An 8,777-nucleotide genomic window follows, 5' to 3' on the forward strand; every position below is an offset into this window, starting at 1 on the left:
CTTCCCATACTGGTCTCACCATGGAACTGATGAATGAAAATGAAAATGGGATTTACCCAAGTCCTGCACAGAACCCATGCTATTCCCCTTCCAACATCCACACCTCTTTTTGGCCATTTGCCTGTTTTGGGGGCAGCTGTGGCAATTTCATCAACAGCTGGGGGCACTGTGCTTCACGGGAGGCAATGCCAAAAGCCTAATCCAAGTCCACCAGTGTCCATTTTTACCTATTCCATACAACGGTTTGGGTTGGAAAGGACCTTATCTATTCCATACAACGATAGAACGGTTTGGGTTGGAAAGGACCTTAAAGGTCATCTAGTTCCAACCCCCCTGCCATGGGCAGGGACACCTCCCACTAGACCAGGTTGCTCAAGGCCCCATCCAGCCTGGCCTTGAACACTTACTTCCAGGGATGGGGCATCCACAGCTTCTCTGGGCAACCTGTTCCAGTGTCTCACCGCCCTCACAGTAAAGAATTTCTTCCAAATATATGATCTAAATCTCCCCTCTTTCAGTTTAAAACTGTTACCCCTGATCCTGTCGGCACACTCCCTGATAAAGAGTCCCTCCCCATCTCTCCTGCAGGCCCCCTTCAGGCACTGGAAGGCTGCCTGGAGCCTTCTCTTCTCCAGGCTGAACAGCCCCAACTCTCTCAGCCTGTCTTCACAGGAGAGATGCTGCAGCCCTCTGATCATATTCTTGGCATCCATTTCATGCCAGTGTCACTGGGTCAGCCACGTTGTGCACAAGTCCATCAGCTGGCAGAGCATGGCGGGTGGGCAGTAGGACTGAAGGGAGGGGTCTGTCCAACCCTCCGGCCTCATCCCCACGGAGTCTGCGGGTAAAAAAATCAAGCAGCTTTTCCACCCAAGCCGACCTAATAGCACGAAACGCCCGCCTGTAACCCACCTTTGAGTAAGAGGGCCCTTCACGCTCCCACCTTCTCCTCCCTTCTACTCCCTCGCAAGCCCAGCGGCCCCCCGCGGCCGACGGAAGAGCCTCGCCCTCCCTCCAGCCCGCCTCCCATTCATTTGGGGGCGGTGAAGGCGGGGCGCGGTGGGAGGTGTAAAGCGGCTGCGGGAGAGCGGTGCGGCACCCTCCCCTCCCGCCTGAGCCCGCCGGCGCCGGGCTGCCCCTCGGCGGGGCGCGGGTGAGTGCGGGGCTGCGCCGCGGCGGGCGGGAGCGAGCGGAGGGGCTGCCGCCATTTTGCATCCACGCGCGGCATGGCGCGGAGCGGAGGGCTGCGGGGGCCGGACGGGCTCCCCTCCCGCCAAAACTGCTGCCCCAACTCCATTTTCTTTCTGTGGCTTCCTTGCGGCCGCTGCCCCCGGCAGGTTCCTGCTGGGAGCCATCCCTTACCTCCCTCTCCCCCCTCCTCCTCCTCACCGCGCTGGCGGGGCCGTCTCCCTGCCCCTCTGCTGAGGGAGGGGATTCCCCGAAATGCCGGGGCCACGCCGGCGGGAAGGGCCTGGGCTGGGTGTGGGACTTGCCATCATCGGCGGCCGAAAAATAACCCGTTTCCTTGCTTACTTTTGCCTGGCGACACGAGCAGCGCCGTGGAGAGCGTGCTTTGCCGGGAGGTGAAGGCCTAGGTGTCAAGGAGAAACCCTGGGCCCTTTCCCTGGCAGTCTTTCCATATCCGAGATAATTCCTGAGTGCCTGCCCTGCTGCGCTTGGCTTTCTCTTTTCAAATGGCAGAAGAGGCCGAGAATTTGCAGAAAAGGCAGGTATTGCCCGTGGTGCCCACGTGGGCCCCGTGCCCTGCGAGCTGCTGCTGTGCCTGAACCTGTTCCGGGGATGGTGCTTGTTTCCATTTTGTTTCGTGGCATTTCGCTGGTGGCCGGCGTGACTAGCAGATGGATTTCCGATTATTTTTTGCATATGTGTGAATGTTTGTGGCCGGCAGGGGAGAGGGAGGGCAGAAAAAAAAAAAAAGCTAGAGAAGCTTAAGAGGGATTTTATGTATATCTAAGGCTGGACCGAAAGATTGGCGCTACGTACAGAAATGCTTTTAGTTGCGTTGGCTGTTAGAAGCCTTAGTTTCAGAGCAGGGTGTTGTCATTGCAGGTGCTGTACAGACTCGGGACAAAAAGCAGTTGCAGCTCTCAAGAGTTGACAGGCTGCAGATCAGGCAGAAGAGCCGAGCTGATCACGCTGCTGCAGCTTTGGGTTAACTGTCTCTTAGCCAAGTGGTTTTGCCACCTGCCTGGGGCACATGTGGTCATTTACAACGGTTGACTTTGCGCTTTAGCAACACCCTTGTGATGGCCAGCGTCAGGCAAACCAGTGGACATCCTGCCTCCCTCTGTCCACTGCCGTGGGCTCCTCTAAGCCGTGGGGGCAGATGGGGAAGACGTGGTAGGTGTTGCATGGGACCCCTCTGCAGTGGGAAGCTCTTCGCCGAGTGGCGCTTGGCTGTCTCTGCCTCCCCTGAGTCAGAGGTAAAAACAGTGAGCACCTGGAGAGAACAGGCAGAAACTTACCTTTCTGGTCAGGTGCTCTGTGGACTTCTGTTGCCTTCAGCAGTCAACTGAAATGTCTTTTTATGGGATTTTTATGGGATTTCTATATAATGGAAAAGAGGAGGGAGTCTAATTGCACAGCTGCGTAACTGCAAGTGCCTGGCACAAAGCAGGAGCAAGCTTGTTGATTGCCACAGCTCTTGAAAGTTATTGTGCTTTCAAGTAGTTTCAGTATCTTGCATTTTGAGCCACCTGAAAGGACACCTTGACTGTGCTCCACTGCATTCATGCTTTAGGTAGTCAGACTGGTGTTGAAATAAACCCATTTCCTGAGCAGGAGGACTACCGGGCGTTTAGTACCTGCTTTATGCTGTTTTCCTGGGATGTGTAAAGTTCCGAGCCTCTCTGCTCATAGGCTTGAGCTTATCACACTTCTTGTTTTGGGTGGGCTGTAACGGAAGCCGTAGGCCAGCGAGGCTTCTAGTTCAGAGAGTTCAGTTGTGAGTGTGGGTGAGACATGTGATTGCACATACGTGATATGCTCTTCTCTCCACGTGGAGAGAGGAGGATTTGCTATAAAAGAAATTAGTTTGGACAAAAGAGGGAACACAACTCTTTCTCTAACATAACCAGCTGTCAGAGTAACCAACTCTCAGCCATATTTTTGCTGACATCTTTGAAACTCCCTCTTTTTATCTTTTTTTTTAATCTTTTTCCTGTTCAGCCTACTGCCAGATCTGCCAGATTTCAGGTAAGTTTCATCCCTGTACCATGTTGTGCCTGAGCTCTGTGTGTCAGCTTTAGGTGATGTGACATGTGATTGAGGGTTGATGTGTGCTGGTCTAGCTGGCATTGAGTGTACTTTATGGTCTGGCTTGTGCAAGAGGGAGGGCAAAAAGGTGTGGTGGTCATTGCTTAGTCTCAGATGGGAAAGAAGACAGGGAGAAATACAGTTTGGGTGAAGGAGGGCAGGGATCTTCTTGCAATTACTGCCTCTACTACCTTTTGTTCACCCTTGGTCTATCAAGTTTCTCAATGTTGATCCACTATGACAGTTTAATGAGACTTCAGTGGCCTTTCAGAAGTGGCACTTCCAGTTGTACCCCAGCTTTCGGAGTGTAGAAAATAATATGGTGCTTTTAATTCTCTTCTCTTGGCCTATATCAATGATGCCAAAAGTTCAACCCCATGCAGTGTAGGGCAGGAGGAAGAGAGGGTGATTTACTTTGGCTGCAGATGTGGCCAGTGGATGCTGTCTTCATTCTTGCGAGGTCTATGTGCTGAGACACAGTGACGCCAAAGGGCAGATGGGGATGTGGCGGAGCCCATTTGCTGCTCCTGAAGGATGAGCTAAGAAGTCCTCCTGACTTAAGTATTTGGAGGAGCTAGTGTCATTGACCAGCAATGGGTGATGTGGAGAACTAATTCAGCAGTTCTGGGCAGAGTTGGTTGATGCCAGCTCCAGTCAATACTGTCCCAGAGTTAGTAACCGTGGGTGAATCTTCTCTGCTATTTACGCCTTTGTGTTTGGCAGTATCCTAGGGCTTCTTACAGTACCTGCTGTGTCCTCATCCTTCATTATTCTAGGGCCAAAATCCTTGCATATCTGCCATGTGCTGAATAGTGTTGAAGGTGGCATTCGTCTGGCCAGATGTAGTCATCTACACCCAAGTTAGTCAGCCCTGGCTACGGTTACGGTCAGCCAGAGGAAGGGTGGACATTCCTGGGGTGTGATTCATCTCAGCCCGGTACGCTGAGGCATATGAGTAGTGACCTGAAAGCTGCTTTCCACTGACTATAAAAGGAGGCATTGAGGGATTAGCTTGGATGTAAAAAGTTCGCACTATAAATGTCTAAGTGTTTATCTCAATGAGCTTGTGAGGTTCTTGGATTCCTTGGTGACTTTGGGAAGAGTCCTGGCTGTTTGCGCTATGGGTGGGTGTTTTCTGGTATTTGAGCACTCCCTCCTTAGTGCCACTGTTGCAGTGTCACTGGCTACTTAAACCTACTAAAAAAACCCAAAAACAACGGAGAGGAGGGGAGAAAAATGCATAGCTGAATCTGTTGGCCAAATAAAGCATGGGGGCTATGACCTGCCTATGATGGGCCCACTGGTTGCACCATTCCTGACAACTGCCTGTGGTTCCTGGGCAGTTTGGGGGTGTCAGGGATCAGGAGCTGGGGCTCCCACCTTCCCACTGCTCTTTGGCAGCAGTGGCCAGAGCCACCTTCCCTTTGTGGTGGGTCAGCAGCTGGTACCCTGGCCAGGGTCCCTGACTCGGCTGGAGACCACCAAGGTGATGGGTCATAAATTCCATGAATGGTATCTGGTACAGAAATGCCTTATTTCAGAGTTTCCAAAATAAGATAGCGTGAGATTTTTGATTCCATGTACATTTTTGAGTTTCTGGGTTTTTTTTACTCAAGTGAAAAACAGTTCAAAAAACTTTATTTTCTTAGAGGTGCCACTAGCTTCTTCACTGAGCGGGATCCTTCAATAAATTTTCCTGTTAATCTGACGTGTTCCTCAGTGCCTGTAATGCTGTGCCTTGACCCCTTTTCTGAGAAATCCATGCAATTGCTCTAATTACTAAAAATATCCCAACTGCCTCTTCTGAGCTTATTCAGATTTCACAATTCACTCTTGCATCATTATTTCCTGCATCCTTGTAATTTATTTGTATCATTCCTTGTAGATCTTACTCGGCCATTTAATGTTTAAAGTTTTTTGAGGACTTGCAATTAATTACTCTCCTTATTTACTAAGCTTATTTTCAGGCTCTTCTTGAAACTTAGTGGTTATGTGACAGCCATCCACTTCTGAAAGTTTATTATAAGCTACTCTGGAGTTCTAAAAAAAAAAAAAAGGTAAAATTGAACAATGAGCTTTTTATTTAACTAGGGTTTGTCCCTGGTACTGATTCAGGGAGACAGTTAAAATCCCTTGCACCAGGTAATATGTTTATTCCTGGAACCTCTTCTGTCAGATGAGAAGGTGTTCTCAGCATAAATAGCTGTGTGACCCATAATATGTGACCCATATTATTCCTGGCTGTGTGCGAGCCTGCCTGCCTTACCTTGCCAGGTATTTTAATTCAGGTGAGAAGAGCTGAGTTGTAGGGCAGATGCACATCATCTCGGGCTGCAGTTGTGCCTGCTGAGAAGTTTGCTGCTGGCAGCTGCTGGCTGGCATCCCAGCGGCAGAGGGAATTGCTGCTTCAGTTTTCTGGATGATGTGCTTTGAGAGAGCTCCCCTCTGACTAGTTTCAGCTCAAATGAGGCTGGGTAGCACAGACTGCTGCAGTGGTAGATCTTTGCTAATTTGAGTTAGCAGCTAGGTTACATCTTTAAAGCTTCAGCTAGCACAGTAAATAGTAGTGGTGTTTCTTTAGAAAATGTTTGCTAACTCCAGTTAGCAGTGTGTGAGTGAAGGGATGAGGATGCTGCACAGCTCAGTGCATGGAGCAGAGAGGATGATGACATCTGAGAGGTAGAAAGGCAGGGGTGGTACCAAGCATTTTGGGACATTTGCCTCTGCAGCTGGTGCACTTGGAGCCGTAAGAAAACCAGTGTCTACAATGGTACAGTGCTGCTCTCTGTGCCTGCAGGGGACTTCATCGGTTCCGTTTGGTTTTGATTTTCAGGTTTGATTAAACCACAGGTGAGTTTGCTTTGGCTGTGGGGTGTTGGTGGGGTGTGGTTTAATGTTTGCTTTCCATTGCTATAAAAGCAATACCATGCAAAATTGCCTTTTAATGTGAAGAGTAAAGCATGCTGATATCAGGGCTTGGGAGAACTTGGCTTCCAAAGGACCTGCTTCCCCAAACTGCCTGTGCAGTGGGGCTGGGAGGTGGTGTAGCTCTGTGGAGAGTGGGTGAACAGAAGGCGCTCCTGTGAAATCTGGAGTCAATAAGCAACACCAATTCTGCAAAATAAGAAGGGGGGGCGGGGGGGGCAGGAGAAGTACAAGCTATAAACAATAACAAAATCAGAGCACCGATCCTGCTAGTAGTAGTTTCATTTGGGAAGACTAATGTGGGAGGTTTATTCAGATGTATATGTGGCAGGAGTAGGCTTACTGTGCAAGAAACCATGTGGTTCGATGAATGAACTGTTTCCTTAAGCTGAAGAAGAGCTTGTCTTCGTTAGGTGAAATATTATTAAAATAAACTTGTTGGAAAAACTGCATTGTTGAATTTGTAGAACTAGGTTATTTTGTTGAAGTGACTCTCTTATAAAGCAGTTTCAGCTAGGAAAGTAAATACTCTGATGCATCTTTAGAAGATATTCCAGAAGGGATTAGTTGGCTTGGCTAAGCAGAATATAGTCTTTTATCCTTAGGTGGCTGATGAAACTCCACGCAGGGTTGCATGCTGCCTGACAGCTGTTTAATGAGCCGTGTGAGATAATTCCCCAGCAAAGGATGCTACTTCATGCTGCACTATTTGGTTTTTTACTTCCAAAAAGTTCACTAAACAGGATGATCTGTAACATACATGTTGTGAAGATTTTTATTTTTTATTCATTGTTGTGCTTTGCAGTGGGTGTCTGTGCATCAGACTGGTTTGTGTGCTTACAGTTTCTGAAAACTGAGAGCAGGCCATTAAGAAGTATACAGCAAAATCAACCTCTCCTCTTTTTTGCTTTGCCTAGAGTGGCAACAGAAGGGTTTTTTGCAAGTTATTTGCAATAAGAATCATGTAGCTATTAAGAGATATTGGCAGTAGATGTATAATTGTCACCACAGAAAAAAAAAGTCACGTAGTTAAAGATCTGACTGATTTGTCCAGCGCGGTTTTAGCAACCCATTGAATAAAGGCATGTGGATGCTGTATAGAAAGGAAGTGATCAAAATGGGTATTTAAAAGGCTGTGTTCTGATCACTACCTGAATTTGGCTGATACAGATTTGAAGAGCAAAAGTACTGTACTGTTGTATATTCACCCATGCTGACCGAGGTGCATTAGGCAGGACCTTTCTGGCTCTGCAACCTGCTGGAAGAAAGGAGCAAAATGTTCTGGCACTCTGAGCAAGAAGAAAGTGCAACACCCAAAAGTCGGCAGCTGAATGATGGATTAGGGTGGAGGTGCCACATCTTGGAGGAGAAAAACAATAGGTGTTTGTTGTGATTTTGGAAACAAGAACTTCTGTGAGATAAAAGTGGGAATTTGGCCTCTAGCATCTTTTCAGTTCAGGAAAGGTACCAACACAAGCAGTAGAGTGGAAAGCATAACAGTTAAGTAACTGGAGAAGAGCAGAAGCAAAACATTTATGCTTTGCTCTGAAGGCGCTGGGATCAGTGCTCAGGCAGTCCTGAAATCCAAAGCTTTGTTCAGAAAACTCTCATATTTTTGAGGAAAGCAAGTGTTAGGAGGAGCCATTGTTCTTGTGAGGGAAATGGACTTCTGAATTGCTAAAGCCCCAAAGACCGTTGAGAGACTCTTACATCTTTTTATTAACTGCCCATGGAAAGACAGGTCAAACTCCATTGAGGTGTTTTCCTTCTGCTGGCTCTAGGTTCAGTCCATTTCCTATTTTGAGGTGCAGTCTGAGTTCCTGGTAGAGTTTTCATAGATGTCTGCTAGAGCCCTGCAGTAGCAAGGGAAGGCAGGCATCTCTGAAGGGTCATTCCTGCCATCTCCCCTCTGAAAGGATAAATTTATGCTTAGAGGTGCTTGTCTCTGCCTGTTGATTACAGAGTGGGGAGAGATGGTGCCCTCAGCCCAAACATCTGTTTTGGAGCTGGCTAAAGCTAGTTGAGAGGAATCCTACCCCTCGTAACCTGGTTGGAAAGTAAAGAAACACAAGGATGTCCTTCAAGGAAACTTGTGTAAGTGATGAAGCCACACTGTTGTGCTTTGGCTGCTCCAGATAAACGGTCACAGATGTTAGAGTGCTTTTGAACTTGCTTTTTCCTTTGGAGGAAATACCTGGAGAGCAGAACAGTGTGGTGCAGGGCACCATCAAAAGCACAAGAGTAGCTCTTTGCTTTTCATGCCGCTGTTCAGACCCTTGGGGGAAAGTGCTAATTATCACTTGTTTCATAGTTATTTTATTTTAAAATCACACATATCTTTTTTTTTCCCAAGTCCCAGTGCAGTGGGACTAAGGAAAATATTTACATCCAGTAGTTTGTTTTCTTCCTGTTACCACTTAAAGAGCCTAGCAGCAGCAGAACTTATTATACTTCAAAGTTTCTTGTTCTAGAAAAGTGACAAGGGGAGAGAGCGCTCGGAGAAGTATGTTGAAATGTGTAATGCAAATACCTCTTGAAGACTGGCATATGTAGGTCTCTCTGTGTACCCCCCCCCC

General features: G+C 48.0%; 1 protein-coding gene across 2 annotated transcripts in view; it reads left to right on the top strand.

The window, feature by feature from the left end:
- The first annotated feature begins 1,065 nt into the window (after positions 1-1,065).
- Positions 1,066-8,777, top strand: part of SLC7A1 (solute carrier family 7 (cationic amino acid transporter, y+ system), member 1) — a 43,887-nt gene continuing 36,175 nt past the window's right edge. The window contains exons 1-2 of one of the 2 annotated variants that reach the window (XM_014966111.1): positions 2,328-2,361; positions 3,190-3,216. The gene's annotated coding sequence lies outside the window, so the exon portion shown is untranslated. Of the gene's footprint in view, positions 1,154-2,327; positions 2,362-3,189; positions 3,217-8,777 lie in introns of those variants that run through there. The other variant, XM_014966110.1, reaches the window with a different exon arrangement.

The sequence above is a fragment of the Calidris pugnax genome, unplaced genomic scaffold (genome assembly GCF_001431845.1).
Source record: "Calidris pugnax isolate Ruff unplaced genomic scaffold, ASM143184v1 scaffold20, whole genome shotgun sequence".
Taxonomy (NCBI): Eukaryota; Metazoa; Chordata; class Aves; order Charadriiformes; family Scolopacidae; genus Calidris; species Calidris pugnax.